Source organism: Salmo salar, chromosome ssa09, assembly GCF_905237065.1.
Source record: "Salmo salar chromosome ssa09, Ssal_v3.1, whole genome shotgun sequence".
In the NCBI taxonomy this organism is placed as follows: domain Eukaryota; kingdom Metazoa; phylum Chordata; class Actinopteri; order Salmoniformes; family Salmonidae; genus Salmo; species Salmo salar.
The window spans coordinates 62902695-62923108 of record NC_059450.1 but is presented as its reverse complement, the minus strand read 5'-3'; the positions used below and the strand labels follow the sequence as shown (position 1 = coordinate 62923108).

General features: G+C 40.0%; 1 protein-coding gene across 1 annotated transcript in view; it reads right to left on the bottom strand.

The window, feature by feature from the left end:
• The window catches only part of LOC106611587 (leucine-rich repeat and immunoglobulin-like domain-containing nogo receptor-interacting protein 2), a 467988-nt gene that overhangs the window by 301305 nt on the left and 146269 nt on the right, over positions 1-20414 (bottom strand). Inside the window, exon 3 of the mRNA XM_014211957.2 lies at positions 3976-4076. The gene's annotated coding sequence lies outside the window, so the exon portion shown is untranslated. The remainder of the gene's footprint in view (positions 1-3975; positions 4077-20414) is intronic.

Here is a 20414-nt window from a genome sequence, read left to right as displayed (position 1 = left end):
ACCGCTGTCTTCCATCCAACTCAAGTGTAACCCTTCGTAGGAATGTATTGCAACTAAATTAAACTGTAACAGTGATCTGTGAGAGTACTCTTGGTTCTATTGCTACATTATGACAATACTAGATGTTAAAATGGATGAAAGTGGAAATCAGATGGGAGAAAGAGAAGAGAAGTCTGTTACACCTCATGTCGATGAAGTGTTTGGGAATATGACATTTTATTTTTCCCCACATCTCGTCCGGCAGCGGTTCCTTTTCCGACATGATCAAATTTATTTCCAAACAGTCCCAATCTCTCCCTGCCACATCCTCACAGGGTGCTTATTGAAAACGTGACGGGAAAGGAGAATGGGGGACAAAGCTCAAGAGAACTCAGAACCCTGTTTGGAATTTGGTTGGGCCATACACATACAACACAGGGTTGGCATTTGAAACTGAGCATTTAGCATTTAAGCATGTTGACTTGACGCGTTTGACATCTCAGAGTAATTTTCTGTCATGTATACCTTTTGGAGGATAATGTCCCTCAGAGGTGCCAAAGGATCAGTAAACAGGTCAAAGATCAAATAAATCAAACTCTATTTTCTAAAGAAGCAGGTGGTATACAGTGCCTTCAAAGTATTCACACTCCTTGACTTTTTCCATATTTTGTTGTGTTACAAAGTGGGATTAAAATGGATTTAATTGTAATTTTTTTGGTCAGTGATCTACACAAAATACTCTGTAATGTCAATGTTTTTAATTAATGGAAAATAACACTAATATAAAACAATGTTGGTTGTTGATCATTGCTAAACAGCCATTTTCAAGTCTTGCCATAGATTTTCAAGCCAGATTTAAGTCAAAACTGTAACTAGGCCACTCAGGAACATTCAATGTCGTCTTGGTAAACAAGTCCAGTGCATATTTTGCATTGCGTTTTAGATTATTGTCTTGCTGAAAGGTTAATTTCTCTCTCAGTGTCTGTTGGAAAGCAGACTGAACCAGGTTTTCCTCTAGGACTTTGCCTGTGCTTAGCTCTTTTCCTTTTCTTTTTATCCTAAAATGTCCTAGTCATTGTCTATGACACGCATACCAATAACATGATGCAACCACCACCTTGCTTGAAAACATGAAGAGTGCTACTCAGTGATGTGTTGGATTTGCCCCAAAAATAAAGCTTTGTATTTAGGACAAAAAGTTAATTTCTTTGCCACATTTTTTGCAGTGTTATTTTAGTGCCTTATTGCAAACAGGATGCATGTTTTGGAATATTTTTATTCTGTACCGGCTTCCTTCTTTTCACTCTGTCATTTAGGTTAGTATTGTGGAGTGACTGCAATGTTCAGTTTTCTCCTATCACAGCCATTTAACTCTATAAAATCACCATTGTCCTCATGGTGAAATCCCTGAGCAGTTTCCTTCCTCACCGTCAGCTGACTTAGGAAGGATGCCTGTATCTTTGTAGTGACTGGGTGTATTGATACACCATCCAAAGTGTAATTAATAACTTCATCATGCTCAAAGGGATATTAAATGTCTGCTTTCCCCCCCACATCTACCAGTAGGTGGCATTGTTTCAAGGAATTGTAATACCTGGTCTTTGTCATTAATCTGTGCTTGAAATTCACTGCTCAACTGAAGGATCTTACAGATAATTATGTCTGGGGTACAGAGATGTGGAAGTCATTCAAAAGTCATTTAAACTTTTCCTTTTTCATTAATTTGTAAAAATGTCTAAAAACATATTTCCACTTCAATCAAATGTATTTTTAAAGCACTTTTTACAGCGTAGCCTACTGGTTAGAGCGTTGGACTAGTAACCGAAAGGTTGCAAGATCGAATCCCCGAGCTGACAAGGTACAAATCTGTCGTCCTGCCCCTGAGCAAGGCAGTTAACCCACTGTTCCTAGGCCGTCATTGAAAATAAGAATTTGTTCTTAACTGACTTGCCTAGTTAAATAAAGGTACAATAAAATAAATAAAAACATCAGCTGATGTCACAAAGTGCTGTACAGAAACCTCAAACAGCAAGCAATGCAGATGCAGAAGCACTTTGACAATATGGAGTATTGTGTGTAGATCAATGACACAAAATCTAAATGTAATGAATTTTAAATTCAAGCTGTAACAAAACAAAATGTGGAATAAGTCAAGGGGTTTGAATATTTTCTGAAGGCACTGTATTGTATTTACTCCATTTCTGACTAGTTGGTGAAACTAATACCATAACTATAACTACAGTGAGGGAAAAAAGTATTTGATCCCCTGCTGATTTTGTATGTTTGCCCACTGACAAAGAAATGATCAGTCTATAATTTTAATGGTAGGTTTATTTGAACAATGAGAGACAGAATAACAACAAAGAAATCCAGAAAAACGCATGTCAAAAACGTTATAAATTGATTTACATTTTAATGAGGGAAATAAGTATTTGACCCTCTCAATCAGAAAGATTTCTGGCTCCCAGGTGTCTTTTATACAGGTAACGAGCTGAGATTAGGAGCACATTCTTGAAAGGAGTGCTCCTAATCTCAGCTTGTTACCTGTAAAAAAGACACCTGTCCACAGAAGCAATCAATCAAGCAGATTCCAAACTCTCCACCATGGCCAAGACCAAAGAGCTCTCCAAGCATGTCAGGGACAAGATTGTAGACCTACACAAGGCTGGAATGGGCTACAAGACCATCGCCAAGCAGCTTGGTGAGAAGGTGACAACAGTTGGTGCGATTATTCGCAAATGGAAGAAACACAAAAGAACTGTCACTTTCCCTCGGCCTGGGGCTCCATGCAAGATCTCACCTCGTGGAGTTGCAATGATCATGAAAACGGTGAGGAATCAGCCCAGAACTACACGGGAGGATCTTGTCAATGATCTCAAGGCAACTGGGACCATAGTCCCCAAGAAAACAATTGGTAACACACTACGCCGTGAAGGACTGAAATCCTGCAGCACCCGCAAGGTCCCCTGCTCAAGAAAGCACATATACATGCCCATCTGAAGTTTGCCAATGAACATCTGAATGATTTAGAGGACAACTGGGTGAAAGTGTTGTGGTCAGATGAGACCAAAATGGAGCTCTTTGGCATCAACTCAACTCGCCGTGTTTGGAGGAGGAGGAATGCTGCCTATGACCCCAAGAACACCATCCCCACCATCAAACATGGAGGTGGAAACATTATGCTTTGGGGGTGTTTTTCTGCTAAGGGGACAGGACAACTTCACCGCATCAAAGCGACGATGGACGGGGCCATGTACCGTCAAATCTTGGGTGAGAACCTCCTTCCCTCAGCCAGGGCATTGAAAATGGGTCGTGGATGGGTATTCCAGCATGACAATGACCCAAAACACACGGCCAAGGCAACAAAGGAGTGGCTCAAGAAGAAGCACATTAAGGTCCTGGAGTGGCCTAGCCAGTCTCCAGACCTTAATCCCATAGAAAATCTGTGGAGGGAGCTGAAGGTTCGAGTTGCCAAATGTCAGCCTCAAAACCTTAATGACTTGGAGAAGATCTGCAAAGAGGAGTGGGACAAAATCCCTCCTGAGATGTGTGCAAACCTGGTGGCCAACTACAATAAACATCTGACCTCTGTGATTGCCAACAAGGGTTTTGCCACCAAGTAGTAAGTCATGTTTTGCAGAGGGATCAAATACTTATTTCCCTCATTAAAATGCAATTCATTTTATAACATTTTTGACATGCGTTTTTCTTGATTTTTTTTTTTTTTTCTGTCTCTCACTGTTCAAATAAACCTACCATTAAAATTATAGACTGATAATTTCTTTGTCAGTGGGAAAACGTACAAAATCAGCAGGGGATCAAATTTTTTCCCTCACTGTATTTGTTCCCTCACTGTATTTCCTCTAGAATACCTACTGTAAAATAATTTTAGCTGATAACAAGATTCCTTGACCCATCAAAAAATGACATGTGTGGGAATATTTACAGTAAATATGAGTACAATAAAAAATGTGAAGATAAATATTGTTTCCTTACCTGGCAGGGCCTCTGATAGTAGATGTCCATAGAGTGTAACTGAAGAGTAGTTAAAAATCCCCAGTGGAATACACAGGTCACTTATTTCAAGATTCCAATGTCTGTAATAATAAAAAAGAGAAGAAATTTAAGCAGACATACAGTAGGAGCTTTTCGGAACTAGCACAAGTCTAAGCAGTAACAAGCCAATCGAACCAAGATAAACATCCTTGAAGACTGTCAGCCCAAGGAAGACAGAGGAAGGCCACTAAGTTGAAGAAGGAAAAGACCTCTGACATGCACAGTATCTTCCTTCAACGCTTGGGCGGATTGATCGTTTTTCTGCCCAAACGGCTGCCAAGGGACGCTTCATTAAATCCTAATTTCTCTCGGCACTGTAACCCGACCGACTGGCCAAGGAATTTTATGAGAGAATATCCTGATTTAACTCCTAACTGTCATGTTTAGGACACTAACATGAGTATCAAAGCAGGGGAAGGGATGGAATTAATCTGTTGACCACAATTTATGGCATTACAAAATTATTGGCACCCGGGTTGCACAGCCTGCCAACAAATGCTTCTTGTAGCCATCAATGAGCTTGCTGCACCTTCTAGTAGCAATTTGGCCCACTCTTCAGCAGCAAATTGCCTCTAATTCTTGTTTGAGGGGTTCCCTCCGCCAACTGCTGTTATCAGATCCCACCGTAGGTTATGGATGTGATTCAGATCTGGTCTCTTTGCTGATCACTCCAGAACAGTCTCACGTTTTTTCTTGAATCATTCCAGGTTTCTTTTGATATGTGTTTGGGTTGTTGTCCTGCTGGAAGACCCTCAACCTTCAATAGAGATACAGTTTTTGGACACAGGGTTGAACATTGTACTTCAAAACACTTTCATAATCTGCCGATTTCATGATGTCTTGCATACATTCAAGTCCCCAGTGCCAGAGACATTTGTCTTCATTTTTTGTAAACTAAAATTGTATACATACATTTATTTAAAATAAAATTGGTTCTGCAGTATAGAAAATCCAATTACAAGGTGTGGTAACCAAAAGTTGTTTTTAATTTCAACTTATTTTAGAAGAAATAGGGAACCATTTAAGAAAAGTGTAAATTTGTCAATATATTGGGCCGCAACTGTACATGATTAGTCAACCAGTTTTTTAAATTAATAGTCCCGGGATGCTACAGAATAGATCTGCCTAATGAGGGGGAGGAGACTCAGTTTGCTTGAAGCATTTAGTGAGGAATACTTAATGAGATGTTAATAGGATGATGCAATGTTGGACAGAATACAGTAAATGTTGAGGTGCATTCACACTCCCATTGTGAGCATGACTACTATTTATCTCATTCATATTAAATTAAATTTAGAGAAGTGATGAAAGACAATTACGATGACCTTCTTGTTATGTTGCTTTTATCAGTCCCAGGTGTAGATAAACCTGATAAAAGATAAAAAATGTGACAATAGGTAATAAAATGAATTGCACGCCATGTCAGTGAGTGAGATGGGTTTGCTCCCAGAGGATAAGCCACTGATATGTTAATATGACTGAAGAATAATACAATTCCTAGTATCAAGTCATCGAGGAATTCACTTAATAACACTCGACAATTGGATTAAGATCTAGAGTCTAACTTGTGTTCCATACAGCGTTGGTTGTTCAACTGGTGTGGTCGCCAATATAGGCTACATCAACCAGTATAAACCCAAATAGTACTTGTATTTAAGAAAAACCACACTTTCCTCATAGCCTACAATTAAACAAGGCTGTATGGGGATAATTGTCTTTTGAATATAAATTAAACTCCAACTGTGTCTCTGACTTTGGACATTTTGCTCCATTTCTCCCCATATGAATATATTTTTGATACAAAGTTTGATGCTAGCATGTTTGCTAACTTAACTATGCTATCGCTGGTCCCATCAAACATTCTGTTTGGAATGTGAAGAACTGGTCTGGTAATCATATACAGTTCATTCAGAAAATATTCACACCCCTTGACTTTTTCCACATTTGTGTTGTATTTTGCGTCACTGATCTACAAACATTACCCTATAATGTCATTGTGGATTATTATTTTTTTAGATCAGTGACAAATTAATAAAAAATAAAAAGCTGAAATATCTTGAGTCAATATGGTAAGCCTAAATAAGTTCAGGAGTAAAAATTGTCATGTTCGTCGTAAGGAGTGGACCAAAATGCAGCGGGTATATTGATCATCTTCTTTTTATTAAAGAGAAAAACACTTAAACAAAACAAAATACGAAAACAGTCCAATAAGGTGCACAGACTATACTGGAAACAACCACCCACAAACACAAGTGAAAACACACACAAATAAATTTGGCCTCCAATCAGAGGTAACAACAACCAGCTGCCTCTAATTGGAGGTTATTGACAAAACTAACATATAAATAGACAAGCTAGATAAACACATAGAAATAGATAATCTAGAACATAAACCAAAAACACAAAACACAAACCAAACACCCCCTGCCACGCCCTGACCAAAATACAATAACAAATAACCCCTTTTACTGGTCAGGACGTGACAAAAATGTGCTAACCAAGTCACGTAATAAGTTTCATGGACTCACTCTATGTGCAATAATAGTGTTTAACATGATTTTTAAATTACCACCGCATCTCTGTACCCCACACATACAATTATCTGTACGGTACCTCAGTCGAGCAGTGAATTTCAAACACGGATTCTACCACAAAGACCAGGGAGGTTTTCCAATTGTTAGCAAAGAAGGGCACCTATTGGTAGATGGGTTCAACAAAAAGCAGACATTTAATATCTCTTTGAGCATGGTGCAGTTATTAACAATTACTCTTTGGATGGTCTATCAATACACCCAGCCACTACAAAGATACAGGCACCCTTCCTAACTCAGTTGCCAGAGAGGAAGGAAACCACTGAGGGATTTCACCATGAGGCCAATGGTGATTTTAAAACAGTTACGGAGTTTAATGGCTGTGATAGGAAATAACGGATTATGAATCAACAACATTGTAGTTACTCCACAATGAAAAGAAGGAAGCCTGTACAGAATAAAAATATTCCAAAACATGCATCCGGTTTGCAATTAGTCAATAAAGTAATACTGCAAATAATGTGGCAAAAATAGATTTTTGTCCTGAATACAAACCATTAAGTTTGGGACAAATCCAACACAACACACTACTGAGTACCACTCTTCATATTTTCAAGCATGGTGGTTTTTGCATGATGTTATGGGTATGCTTGTTTTAATAGTCACAGTGGGTACAAATCTCAAATGCACTTCCTGGTAAACTCATTCACCGTATCGGTATATGTGTCGATATTATTTTCTGAAACTACTCTGAACATATCCCAGTTCGCATGATCAAAACAATCTTGAAGCATGGATTCCGATTGGTCAGACCAGCGTTGAATAGTCCTCATCACGGGTGCTTCCTATTTGAGTGTCTGCCTATAGGAAGGGAGGAGCAAGATGGAATCGTGGTCCGATTTGCCGAATGGTGGGCGGGGGAGGGCCTTAGATGCATTCTGGAAGGTTGTATAAATAACAATGGTCGAGAGTTTTAGCAACGCGAGTATGACAATCAATATGTTGACAGAATGTCGGGAGCCTTTTCTTCAAATTTGCTTTGTTAACCTGTTGGGGATAGGGGGCAGTATTTGCACGGCCGGATAAAAAACGTACCCGATTTAATCTGGTTACTACTCCTGCCCAGTAACTAGAATATGCATATAATTATTGGCTTTGGATAGAAAACACCCTAAAGTTTCTAAAACTGTTTGAATGGTGTCTGTGAGTATAACATAACTCATATGGCAGGCAAAAACCTGAGAAGATTCCTTACAGGAAGTGGCCTGTCTGACAAGTTCTTGTTCTTCTTGACTATCTTTATTGAAAACTGAGGATCTTTGCTGTAACGTGACACTTCCTACGGCTCCCATAGGCTCTCAGAACCCGGGGAAAAGCTGAATGATGTAACTCCAGCCCCTGGCTGAAAAAGATTAGCGCCTTTGGTAAGTGGTCTATCAGAGGACAATCTGACTGAGGCGCATGCACGAGGGGATCCCATGTTTTTATTTTCTCTCTCTTTGAACGTAAACACGCTTTCCCGGTCAGAATATTATCGCTTTTTTACGAGAAAAATGGCATAAAAATTGATTTTAAACAGCGGTTGACATGCTTCGAAGTACAGTAATGGAATATTTTGAATTTTTTTGTCACGAAACGCGTCGTGCTCGTCACCCTTCTTTACACTTCGGATAGTGTCTTGAACGCACGAACAAAACAGAGGATATTTGAACATAACTATGGATTATTTTGAACCAAACCAACATTTGTTATTGAAGTAGAAGTCCTGGGAGTGCATTCTGACGAAGAACAGCAAAGGTAATAACATTTTTCTTATAGTAAATCTGACTTTGGTGAGGGCTAAACTTGGTGGGTGTCTAAATAGCTAGCCCTGTGATGCCGGGCTATCTACCTAGAATATTGCAAAATGTGCTTTCACCGAAAAGCTATTTTAAAATCGGACATAGCGAGTGCATAGAGGAGTTCTGTATCTATAATTCTTTAAATAATTGTTATGTTTTTTGTGCACGTTTATCATGAGTAAATTAGTAAATTCACCGGAAGTTTGCGGGGGGTATGCTAGTTCTGAACGTCACATGCTAATGTAAAAAGCTGGTTTTTGATATAAATATGAACTTGATTGAACAAAACATGCATGTATTGTTTAACATAATGTCCTAGGTGTGTCATCTGATGAAGATCATCAAAGGTTAGTGCTGCATTTAGCTGTCTTCTGGGTTTTTGTGACATTATATGCTAGCTTGAAAAATGGGTGTCTGATTATTTCTGGCTGGGTACTCTGCTGACATAATCTAATGTTTTGCTTTCGTTGTAAAGCCTTTTTGAAATCGGACAGTGTGGTTAGATTAATGAGAGGCTTGTCTTTAAAATGGTGTAAAATAGTCATATGTTTGAGAAATTGAAGTAATAGCATTTCTAAGGTATTTGAATAACGCGCCACAGGATTCCACTGGCTGTTACGTAGGTGGGACGATTTCCTCCCACCGACCCTAGAGAGGTTAAAAACCCTGCTACAATAAATGCAGCCTCAAAATATGTGGTTTCCAGTTTGCAAGTCCCGTGAAGTTCTTTGAGGGCCGTTGTGGTATCCGCTTGGGGGGGGGAGATATAGACCACTGTGGCTATTATTGATGAAAATTGTCTTGGGAGATAGTACGGTCGGCATTTGATTGTGAGATATTCTAGGTCGGGTGAACAGAAGGACTTGAGTTCCTGTATGTTATCACAGTTACACCATAAGTCGTTAATCATAAAACATATACCTCCACCCTTCTGCTTCCCGGAGAGATGTTTGTTCCTGTCGGCGAATTGTACTGAGAACCCAACTTTACAGAGTCAGACAGTATATCTCGAGAGAGCCATGTTTCCGTGAAGCAGAGTATGATTACAATCTCTGGGGTCTCTCTGAAAAGCGACTCTAGCCTTGAGCTCATCAATTTTATTATCCAGAGATTGGACATTAGCGAGTAAAATACTCGGGAGCGGTGGGTGGTGTGCACGCTTCCTAAGTCGGACCAGAAGACCGCCTCGAGTACCATTCCTCCACAGGCGTTGTTTTGGGTCAGCCTCTGGATTGAGTTCAATTGCTTTGGGGAGAGCAAACAAAGGATCCACTCCAGGGAAGTCATAATCCTGGTCGTAATGCTTGACGTTCTGGTGATTTACCGCCGCTCTAATATCCAATAGTTTTTTCCAGCTGTATGTAATGACACAAAACAATTCCTGAGCTAATATCGTTAAAAATAGTACATAAACAAACAAAATACTGCAGAGTTTCTTAAGAGCTAGTCGCGATGCTGCCATCTCCGGCAGCGCCATCATCAAACAAACAAGTCATATTTTGAGTCTATACAGTGTTTGTTTACATTTACTTTGTTTACAAACATTGGAGAATATAACAAGCTTGTATTTTTATTTTGGACGGGGTACGACAGTTGAACTAAGCTCATGAGGCATTCATAAATAAATTCTTCTCGAATCTATGGGTATGTATCATTACTGTATGCCAATGCTGCCAATGACTGGAACGTACTCATACCTCCCTCACTAATTTGAAGCACCACCTGTCAGAGCTGCTCACAGATAACTGCACCTGTACATAGCCCATCCAACTACCTCATCCCCATATTGTTATTTCTTTTTTTGCTCCTTTGCACATTTTACATTTTAGTCATTTAGCAGACACTCTTATCCAGAGCGACTTACAGTAGTGAATGCATACATTTCATACCTTTTTTTTCTCTTCCATACTGGTCCCCCGTGGGAATCAAACCCACAACCCTGGCATTGCAAACACCATGCTCTACCAACTGAGCCACACGGGACACCCAGTATCTCTACTTGCACATTCATCTTCTGCACATTTTACATTTACATTTTAGTCATTTAGCAGATGCTCTTATCCAGAGCGACTTACAGTAGTGAATGCATACATTTCATACATTTAATTTCATGCATTTATTTTTTTGTACTGGCCCCCCGTGGGAATCTAACCCACACACCATGCTCTACCAACTGAGCCACAGGGAAGACTGTGGCTCAGTGTTTAATTTGTTTATTCCATGTTGTACCTCTGTGTTGTTTGTGTCGCACTTCTTTGCTTTATCTTGGCCAGGTCGCAGTTGTAAATGAGAACTTGTTCTCAACTAACCTACCTGGTTAAATAAAGGTGAAATAAAAACAAATAAATGTGTATGTACATAAATGGATGCAGCAACTAAGGATTCTAGCTTTAAATGTGTGAATGATTTTTGCCATTCCGCAGGTCTTTTTAGGATCCCCTTCCACCTCCTTCATGGGGAGCGGTTAGTTAGTCTAGTGAACATATAGTATTGGCCAAATAAGTTTAATATTTTAACCAAGTTAAGTAATTTGTCCCCAAAATTTTTTTTTTTAAATGTCTGCATCTGTTTAATTTTTAAAATATAAATGTGGATCCAGTCTTCTCCATCACGTGTACTCTAGGCCTAAAGACATACCACCTATTTTATCTCCTGATTTTCTGCTCCACACCAGCTAAAAAGGCTGTCGGGTCCTCCATTTTAACACTCTCTTTGTCATTTTCAGTTCTGCTACTGAGGTGCACACATTGAACTAAGAAATTAAGCCGCTCCTTCATTGTGCAGGCTGGAAATCGATGGCTGTTGGTCATCCAGGAAATCCACAGTAAGTTTCCAATGTGGCAATCTAAGATAGCAGTGTGGGCACTCAAATCTGTGGTGGCTTTAGAGCAGACAGCATTTCCTTGTAATCTCCAAATTGGTCAGCAGAATGCCAATCTCCAAAATGGACAAGTTAAAGTTCCGGTACAACTTTTTAAACTCAGCTTGACAAAGCAGAAAGGAAATTGACTGGGACATAGGCCTGCAATATACTGTAGGAAACCATTACACAAAAGAGGCAAAGGTCTGGTCTGCTGAACAACACAATTATTACATTCCTGGAATTTCAGAGCATTGGTCTTGTGTTTCCCCCTGTAGTTCCAGCATGTCAAAACATCAGATTTTTCGATGGTATGCCAATTATAGCTTAGTTCACCTGAGTGTGCACTGACAATGTTCTAGGAAAACAAACAAACAAGTCTTAATTGCTCTCAAAATCAAACCGAGGCTTCCCATCCGTTCATTGCCTTGTAAATGACTCACGAAAGACTGCAGCCCCACCACAGATTGGAATAATCCGCCATTGGACGATTTGGAAGACTGGAGTCGTGGAGGAATTGCGAAGCGGCAAATGAGTTCAGCTTAATTGGAGAAAATACTTAATAAGAGTCCCTTAAGGACTGTAATCAGCGGCACAGAAATGGCCCAGGTAGGGAGATAACACGGTCAAAGGGATCAGCATTAAAGCTTTCCAAATGAGAATAGATGTTTTTTGGGTGGATTCAGGGCTGAAGCCTGATGGCGAGTGCATTAAGAAGGATGTCTCTGGTGTCCCTCATCACTCACTTTATTTTGAGGCTAAATAAAGGTGTCATTTTAGGAGAGGTGCCTTAGTTGAACAGAATGAAAATGGCAACAGCATCACCCCGCATTTATGTAAAATAGATTTATGTCTCAATGGGGACTCACCTGGATGAATAAAGGTTAGATAGATAGATAGATAGATAGACAGATAGGCAGACAGAAAAATACAACAATTTCAAATTATTTACTGAAATACAGTTCATTGAAGGAAATCAGTCAATTTAAATATATTCAATAGGCCCTAATTTATGGATTTCACATGACTGGGCAGGGGAGCAGCCATAGGCCCACCCACTTGGGAGCTAGGTCCACCCACTGGGGAGAAGGCCCAGGCCAATCAGAATGTGTTTTTCTCGACAAAATGGCTTTATTACAGACAGAAATATTCCTCATTACCCCGCAACCCCATCTTCAGACAATCCCACAGGTGAAGAAACCGGATGTGGAGGTCCGGAGCTGGCGTGGTTACATGTGGTTACACATGGTTACACGTGGTCTGCGGTTGTGAGGCCGGTTGCACTTACTCTCAAATTCTCTAAAAGGACTTTGGAGGCGGCTTATGGTAGAGAAATGAACATTCAATTATCTGGCAACACTCTGTTGGACATTCCTACAGTCAGCATGCCAACTGGCACACTCCCTCAAAACTTGAGACATCTGTGGCATTGTGTTGTGTGACAAAACTGCACGTTTTAGAGTGGCCTTTTATTGTCCCCAGCATAAGGTGCACCTGTGTAATGATCATGTTGTTTAATCAGATTCTTGATATGCCATGCCTGTCAGGTGGATGAATTATCTTGGCGAAAGAGAAATGCTTATTAACAGGGATGTAAATAAATTTGTGCATAGAATATGAGCAAAATAAGCTTTTTGTGCGTATGGAACATTTCTGGGATCTTTTATTTCAGCTCATGAAACATGGGACAACACTCTACATGTTACGTTCAGTATAGATAGATTTTTAAGTCTTACTCAGAAGTATACAGCTGTAACCTCATACCAGCCCCGGACAGTGCTGTTTTAGGAAGGTCACAACACCTAACGGCTTTAACCCACTGGTAACAGAAGACTGTGCAATATGGCATGGTTATTCCAAAAATAAATATTTGAAGCCATTGGAATGAGGAGACTGTATCTGTTTTTAAAACCGGGTTAGTTGAAGTCACCAGTTTGCAACATATAGAAAGGATTCGCCATTTTATCTCTGGCAGACATAATACATTCGTGAAGATATGGCAGCCCTTTATAGCGTATATTTCACGTGATGATGGGCAACACAACATACAACGTGCAACCCACCCTGATCCACAGTAATTATTTTAATGCCTAGCATAATCCTTAAACTGTACAGTAAGTCAAATATCAATGAAGCAAGTTGCCAATTCCTTAAGAGCAATGTTGTGTTCTGTTTTTCTGTTTTGTTTTTGTTTTTCTGTCTCCTATTGAAGGGTGGGGGCTATTCTCGAAGTATTGTTTTCCGTCATTATCTGTCTGTTTGTAAAATCGAAAAATAAATATATATATATTTTTTTACTACCTATGATTTCTTTGAATATTGTAGCGAACTGCACAGACAGTTGTGGGTTATGTGTTAGGCTATTAGTGGGTTGTGTCGTACTTACCAGTGTTCGTGGGGTCATGCCAATCAACCTGCTATCTGCCAATCACGGGAATGCCTGGAATGTTAGGATACCGGGCAGCCTGGTGGTTGGTGGAGTGGCGTGAAGGGGGGTTGGGCAGGGGGATGGAGCATTGGAAGTTAAGACCGGGTTTAGCCATTGTTCTCTCTCTTATGTCTCGGCTTCACAAGAGAAGGTCACGGTTCGTTTGTAGTGTACCTTTCATTCATTTGGCGTGGGCTACGGCCAAACAGTAGCCTGTGTTAAGTTGTGTTAATAAACCGTCCATTCGTTAACTCCATCCTCCGTCTGGACAATTGTTCCTTCATGATCTAGTCAGGTCATTACAATATGTACGCTATTGAATTTTTTTCAAGCGTTTACATCTTGTCTGGCATTAAGTAACTTTTGGTTTGTCATTTTGCTTCAGTTGTTTCTCTTCCTGACAATACTTTAGTGTGAACAGGTTTCTAACTATACAATTAAACACCAGGTGGATAAATGAGTGTACCTTTCAATGAAAGTATCAACACGCGCGCGCACACACATTTCCTGTCCATCGCTCTCTCGCAACATATCCCTTGCTTCTCTTTCTCTCTCCATCCAAGAGAGAAATTGCTCTTGGCACAGTCCTGACCTCCTCCTCCCTAATGTCTCAGACCAGAGTTTATTCAACTGGGGAGCCCATCTCCATTTGTCAATGATAGATCAGATATGATTGACTAAGACAAATAGCTGGCCTCAGAGTGCAATCTAGATTCCTCCTCTTCTCGCCACAGACAAGAAGCCTTACAGAACCAGCCTTATTGTATACCTTCTTACACTGCACCCTGCATCTCTTGTTTGATAAATACCCATGTATTAGATGACTATGAGCATCCTTGTTTGTTAAGTTTTGTAATGCAGTTTCCATTGATCTACAGGTGTCTGTCAGTGTTTATGTTCAATCCCATCTAATTAATGGTCGCTATCTTCTCATGGAAATCCCAAGAGAAAGTAATGAGGTTATTTCCACAGGGAATACTGTGAGTACAGCAGCATTGTTGAGCTTTTTGTCTTAGTCTACACAGACACAAGTCATTAATCAATGTTTCTTCTTTCTCATAGCATCCTGAGACCCAGATTTTTTTAGGGGGGGATATACACTACATGACCAAAAGTATGTAGACACCTGCTCGTCGAACATCTCATTCCAAAACCATGGTCATTAATATGGAGTTGGTCTCCCCTTTGCTGCTATAACAGCCTCCACTCTTCTGGGAATGCTTGCCACTAGATGTTGGAACATTGCTGCGGGGAATAGCTTCCATTTAGCCTAAAGAGCATTAGTGATATTGGGTGATTCGGCCTGGCTCGCAGGTGCTGTTCCAATTCATCCCAAAGGTGTTCAATAGGGTTGAGGTCAGGGCTCTGTGCAGGCCAGTCAAGTTCTTCCACACCGATCTCGACAAAGCATTTCTGTATGGACCTCGCTTTGTGAACAGGGGCATTGTTATGCTGATACAGGAAAGGGCCTTCACCAAACTGTTGCCACAAAGTTGGAAGCACAGAATCGTCTAGAATGTCATTGTATGCTGTAGCGTTAAGATTTCCCTTCACTGGAACTAAGGGGCCTAGACCAAACCATGAAAAACAACACCAGACCATTATTCCTTCTTCCAATAAAATGTACATTTGGCACTATGCATTCAGTCAGGTAGTGATATCCTGGCATCCGCCAAACCCATATTCGTCCTTCGTACTGCCAGATGGTAAAGCGTGATTCATCACTCCAGAAAACGCATTTCCACTGCCCAAGAGTCCAATGGCGGTGAGCTTTACACCATTGTGCATGGTGATCTTAGGCTTGTGTGCGGCTGCTCGGCCATGGAAACCCATTTCATGACACTCCAGACGAACACTTCTTGTGTTGACGTTGCTTCCAGAGGCAGTTTGGAAATCGATAGTGAGTGTTGCAACCAAGGACAGACGATTTTTACGCAATGCAATCTTCATCACTCAGGGTTCCCGTTCTGTTCTCTGGCCTACCTCTTCGTGGCTGAGCCACTCCTAGAGCCGCTCCTAGACATTTCCACTTCACAATAACAGCATTTACAGTTGACTGGGGCAGCTCTTGCAGGGCAGACATTTTACAAACTGACTTGTTGGAAAGCTGGATCCTAAGATGGTGCTACGTTGGAAGTCACTGAGCTTTTCAGTAAGGTCGTTCTACTGCAACTGTTTGTCAATGGAGGTTGCATTGCTGTGTGCTCGATTATATACACCTGTCAGAGACGCGTGTGGCAAAATAGCCAAATCCACTCATTTGAAGGTGTGTCCACATACTTTTGTATATATAGTGTATATATATTTTTATATAATATATTTTTATATTTTTATATGTTTGGGGTGAGAAAAAAAACAGATTACCATAATTATTTTTGGAAAAAAATTATATTTTATTGTAAGTGCAAAATTGTCCTCTGTACTGGTCATTAGGACATACAGTTGAAGTTAGAAGTTTACATACACTTAGGTTGGAGTGATTAAAACTCTTTGTTCAACCACTCCACAAATTTCTTGTTAAAACTTCTTAAGGCTTGGGGGCAGTATTTTGACGTCCGGATGAAAAGTGTGCCCAAAGTAAACTGCCTGCTACTCAGGCCCAGAGGCTAGGATATGCATAGTATGATTAGATTTGGATAGAAAACACTCTGACATTTCTAAAAATGTTTCAATAATGTCTGTGAGAATAACAGAACTGATTTGGCAGGTGAAACGCCGAGCACAATCCAACCAGGGAAAATTTGTTTTGAGGTCAATCTGTTTTCCATTAGTTTTCTATGGGAAGCCCTTTTTAATAGGAATATGGTTGCAGTTCCATGGCTTCCACTAGATGTCAGTCTTTAGAAATTGGTTGATGTTTTTCTTTTGAGAAATGACGACGTAGTCCTGTTGTTTCCATGTGTCACTCAGAGGGGCTCAAGTCTTCTGGTGCGCGCAACCTGGAACGTGCTTCACTTTGTTTTCTTCCGGTATTGAACACAGAAAATCCCATCTTAAATTGTATCGATAATTTACGTTTTAGGGTACCTAAATTTGGATTAGGAAAGTTGTTTGGAATGTTTGGACCAAGTTTACAGGTAACTTATTAGATACTTTGTAGGCATGTTGGGCGAGTTGAAACAGGTGTATTTCTGAATCAAACGTGCCAAATTAATTGACATTTTGGGGATATAAAGAAAGAATTTATTGAACAAAAGGACCATTTGTGATGTTCCTGGGACATTTTGGAGTGCCAACAGAAGAAGATCTTCAAAGGTAAGGCATGAATTATATCATTATTTCTGACTTTTGTGTCGCACCTGGCTGGTTGAAATATGATTATCATGTGTTTGTATGCGGGGTGCTGTCCTCAGATAATCGCATGGTCTGCTTTCGGCGTAAAGCCTTTTTGAAATCTGACACTGCGGATGGATTAACAAGAAGTGAAGCTGTATTTTGATGTAAAACAGTTGTATGTTTTATGAATTCTTATTATGAGTATTTCTGTTTTTGAATTTGGGGCGCTGCAATTTCACTGGATGTTGTCAAAGCAATCCCGTTAACGGAATTCGAGCGGGAATGGGAGTGAAGGGATCCCTAAGAGGTTTTAACAAACTAGAGTTTTGGCAAGTCGGTTAGGACATCTACTTTGTGCATGACACAAGTCATTTTTCCAACAATTGTTTACAGACAGATTATTTCACTTATAATTCACTGTATCACAATTCCAGTGGGTCAGAAGTTTACATACACTAAGTTGACTGTGCCTTTAAACAGCTTGGAAAATGACAGAAAATTATGTCATGGCTTTAGAAGCTTCTGATAGGTTAATTGACATCATTTGAGTCAATTGGAGGTCTACATGTGGATGCATTTCAAGGCCTACCTTCAAACTCAGTGCCTCTTTGCTTGACATCATGGGAAAATCAAAAGTAATCAGCCAAGACCTCAGAAAAAAAATTGTAGACCTCCTCAAGTCTGGTTCATCCTTGAGAGCAATTTCCAAATGCCTGAAGGTACGATGTTCATCTGTACAAACAATAGTACGCAAGTATAAACACCATGGGACCACGCAGCCATCATACCTCTCAGGAAGGAGACGCATTCTGTCTCCTAGAGATGAACGTACTTTGGTGAGAAAAGTGCAAATCAATCCCAGAACAACAGCAAAGGACCTTGTGAAGATGCTGGTGGAAACAGGTACAAAAGTATCTATATCCACAGTAAAACGAGTCCTATATCAACATAACCTGATAGGCCGCTCAGCAAGGAAGAAGCCACTGCTCCAAAACTGCCATCAAAAAGCCAGACTATGGTTTGCAACTGCACATTGGGACAAAGATTGTACTTTTGTAGAAATATCCTGTGGTCTGATGAAACAAAAATATAACTGTTTGGCCATAATGACCATCGTTATGTTAGGAGGAAAAGTGGGGAGGCTTGCAAGCCGAAGAACACATCCCAACCGTTAAGCACGGGGGTGGCAGCATCATGTTGTGGGGGTGCTTTGCTGCAGGAGAGACTGGTGCACTTTACAAAATAGATGGCATCACGAGGGAGGAAAGTTATGTGGATATATTGAAGCAATATCTCAAGACATCAATCAGGAAGTTAAAGCTTAGTCACAAATGGGTCTTCCAAATGGACAATGACCCCAAGCATACTGTCCAAAGTTGTGGCAAAGCCCTGACCTCAATCCCATAGAAAATGTGTTTGCAGATCTGAAAAAGTGTGTGCAAGCAAGGAGGCCTACAAATGTGACTCAAAACCTTTACATTGCATTCAATGGGTACAGTAGGTGAAAATTTGTTGCAGCATTCAGGCGTCCATGACAGAAGACATTTCTTGATAAGATAATTTCTAGAGTTACTCTACCAGTCAAAAGTTTTAGAACACCTACTCATTTTAGGGTTTTTCTTGATTTTATTGTTTTCTACATTGTAAAATAATAGTGAAATAACACATGGAATCACGTAGTAACCAAAAAGGTGTTAACCTGTTAGGGCTAGGGGGCAGTATTGACACGGCTGGATAAAAAACATAGCCGATTTAATCTGGTTACCACTCCTACCCAGTAACTAGAATATGCATATACTTATTACATATGGATAGAAAACACCCTAAAGTTTCTAAAACTGTTTGAATGGTGTCTGTGAGTATAACAGAACTCAAATGGCAGGTCAAAACCTGAGAGATTCCTTTACAGGAAGTGGCTTGTCTGACCATTTCTTGAACTTCTTTTCCATCTCTATCTTTTACTAAGGATCTCTGCTCTAACGTGACACTTCCTACGTCGTCCATAGGCGCTCAGAGCCCGGGAAAAAACAGAATGTCGTCATCCCAGCCCCAGGCTGAAACACATTATCGCCTTTCTCAAGTGGCCGATCAAGGGACACTGGGCTTAGGCGCGTGACCCGACTGCCCCCGCCTTTGTGATTTTTTCCTCTGTTTGCCGAAAAGGAGATTCCCTGTCGGAATATTATCGCTTTTCTACGAGAAAAATGGCGTAAAAATTGATTTTAAACAGCGGTTGACATGCTTCGAAGTACGGTAATGGAATATTTAGAATTTTTTTGTCACGAATTGCGCCATGCGCACGACCCTTCTTTACCATTTCGGATAGTGTCTGGAACGCACGAACAAAACGCCGCTATTCGGATATAACGATGGATTATTTTGGACCAAACCAACATTTGTTATTGAAGTAGCAGTCCTGGGAGTGCATTCTGACGAAGACAACAAAAGGTAATCAAACTTTTATAATAGTAAATATGATTATGGTGAGTGCTAAACTTGCCGGGTGTCTAAATAGCTAGCCCGTGATGCCTGGGCTATGTACTTAGAATATTGCAAAATGTGCTTTCACCAAAAAGCTATTTTAAAATCGGACATATCGAGTGCATAGAGGAGGTCTGTATCTATAATTCTTAAAATAATTGTTATGCTTTTTGTGAATGTTTATCGTGAGTAATTTAGTAAAATGTTAGCGAATTCCCCGGAAGTTTGCTAGTTCTGAACGTCACATGCTAATGTAAAAAGCTGTTTTTTTATATAAATATGAACTTGATTGAACAAAACATGCATGTATTGTATAACATAATGTCCTAGGGTTGTCATCTGATGAAGATCATCAAAGGTGAGTGCTGCATTTAGCTGTCTTCTGGGTTTTGGTGACATTATATGCTGGCTTGAAAAATGATTATTTCTGGCTTGGTACTCTGCTGACATAATCTAATGTTTTGCTTTCGTTGTAAAGCCTTTTTGAAATCGGACAGTGTGGTTAGATTAACGAGAGTCTTGTCTTTAAATAGCTGTAAAATAGTCATATGTTTGAGAAATTGAAGTAATAGGATTTTTAAGGTTTTGAAAATCGCGCCACAGGCTTAAAGTGGCTGTTACGTAGGTGGGACGAATACGTCCCGCCTAGCCCAGAAAGTGTTAAACAAAACAAAATCTATTTTATATTTGAGATTTTTCAAAGTAGCCACCCTTCTCCTTGATGACAGCTTTGCACACTCTCGCCATTGGTGGCTATTTGAAGAATCTCAAATATAAAATATATTTCGATTTAAAAAAAATGTGGTTACTGAATGATTCCATATGTGTTGTTTCATGGTTTTGATTTCTTCACTATTACTCTATAATGTAGAAAATAGTAAAAATAAAGAAACTCTTGAATGGGTAGGTGTTCTAAAACTTTTGTTCAGCTTGAATCCCAAACGTCATGGAGTCCTGAAGGG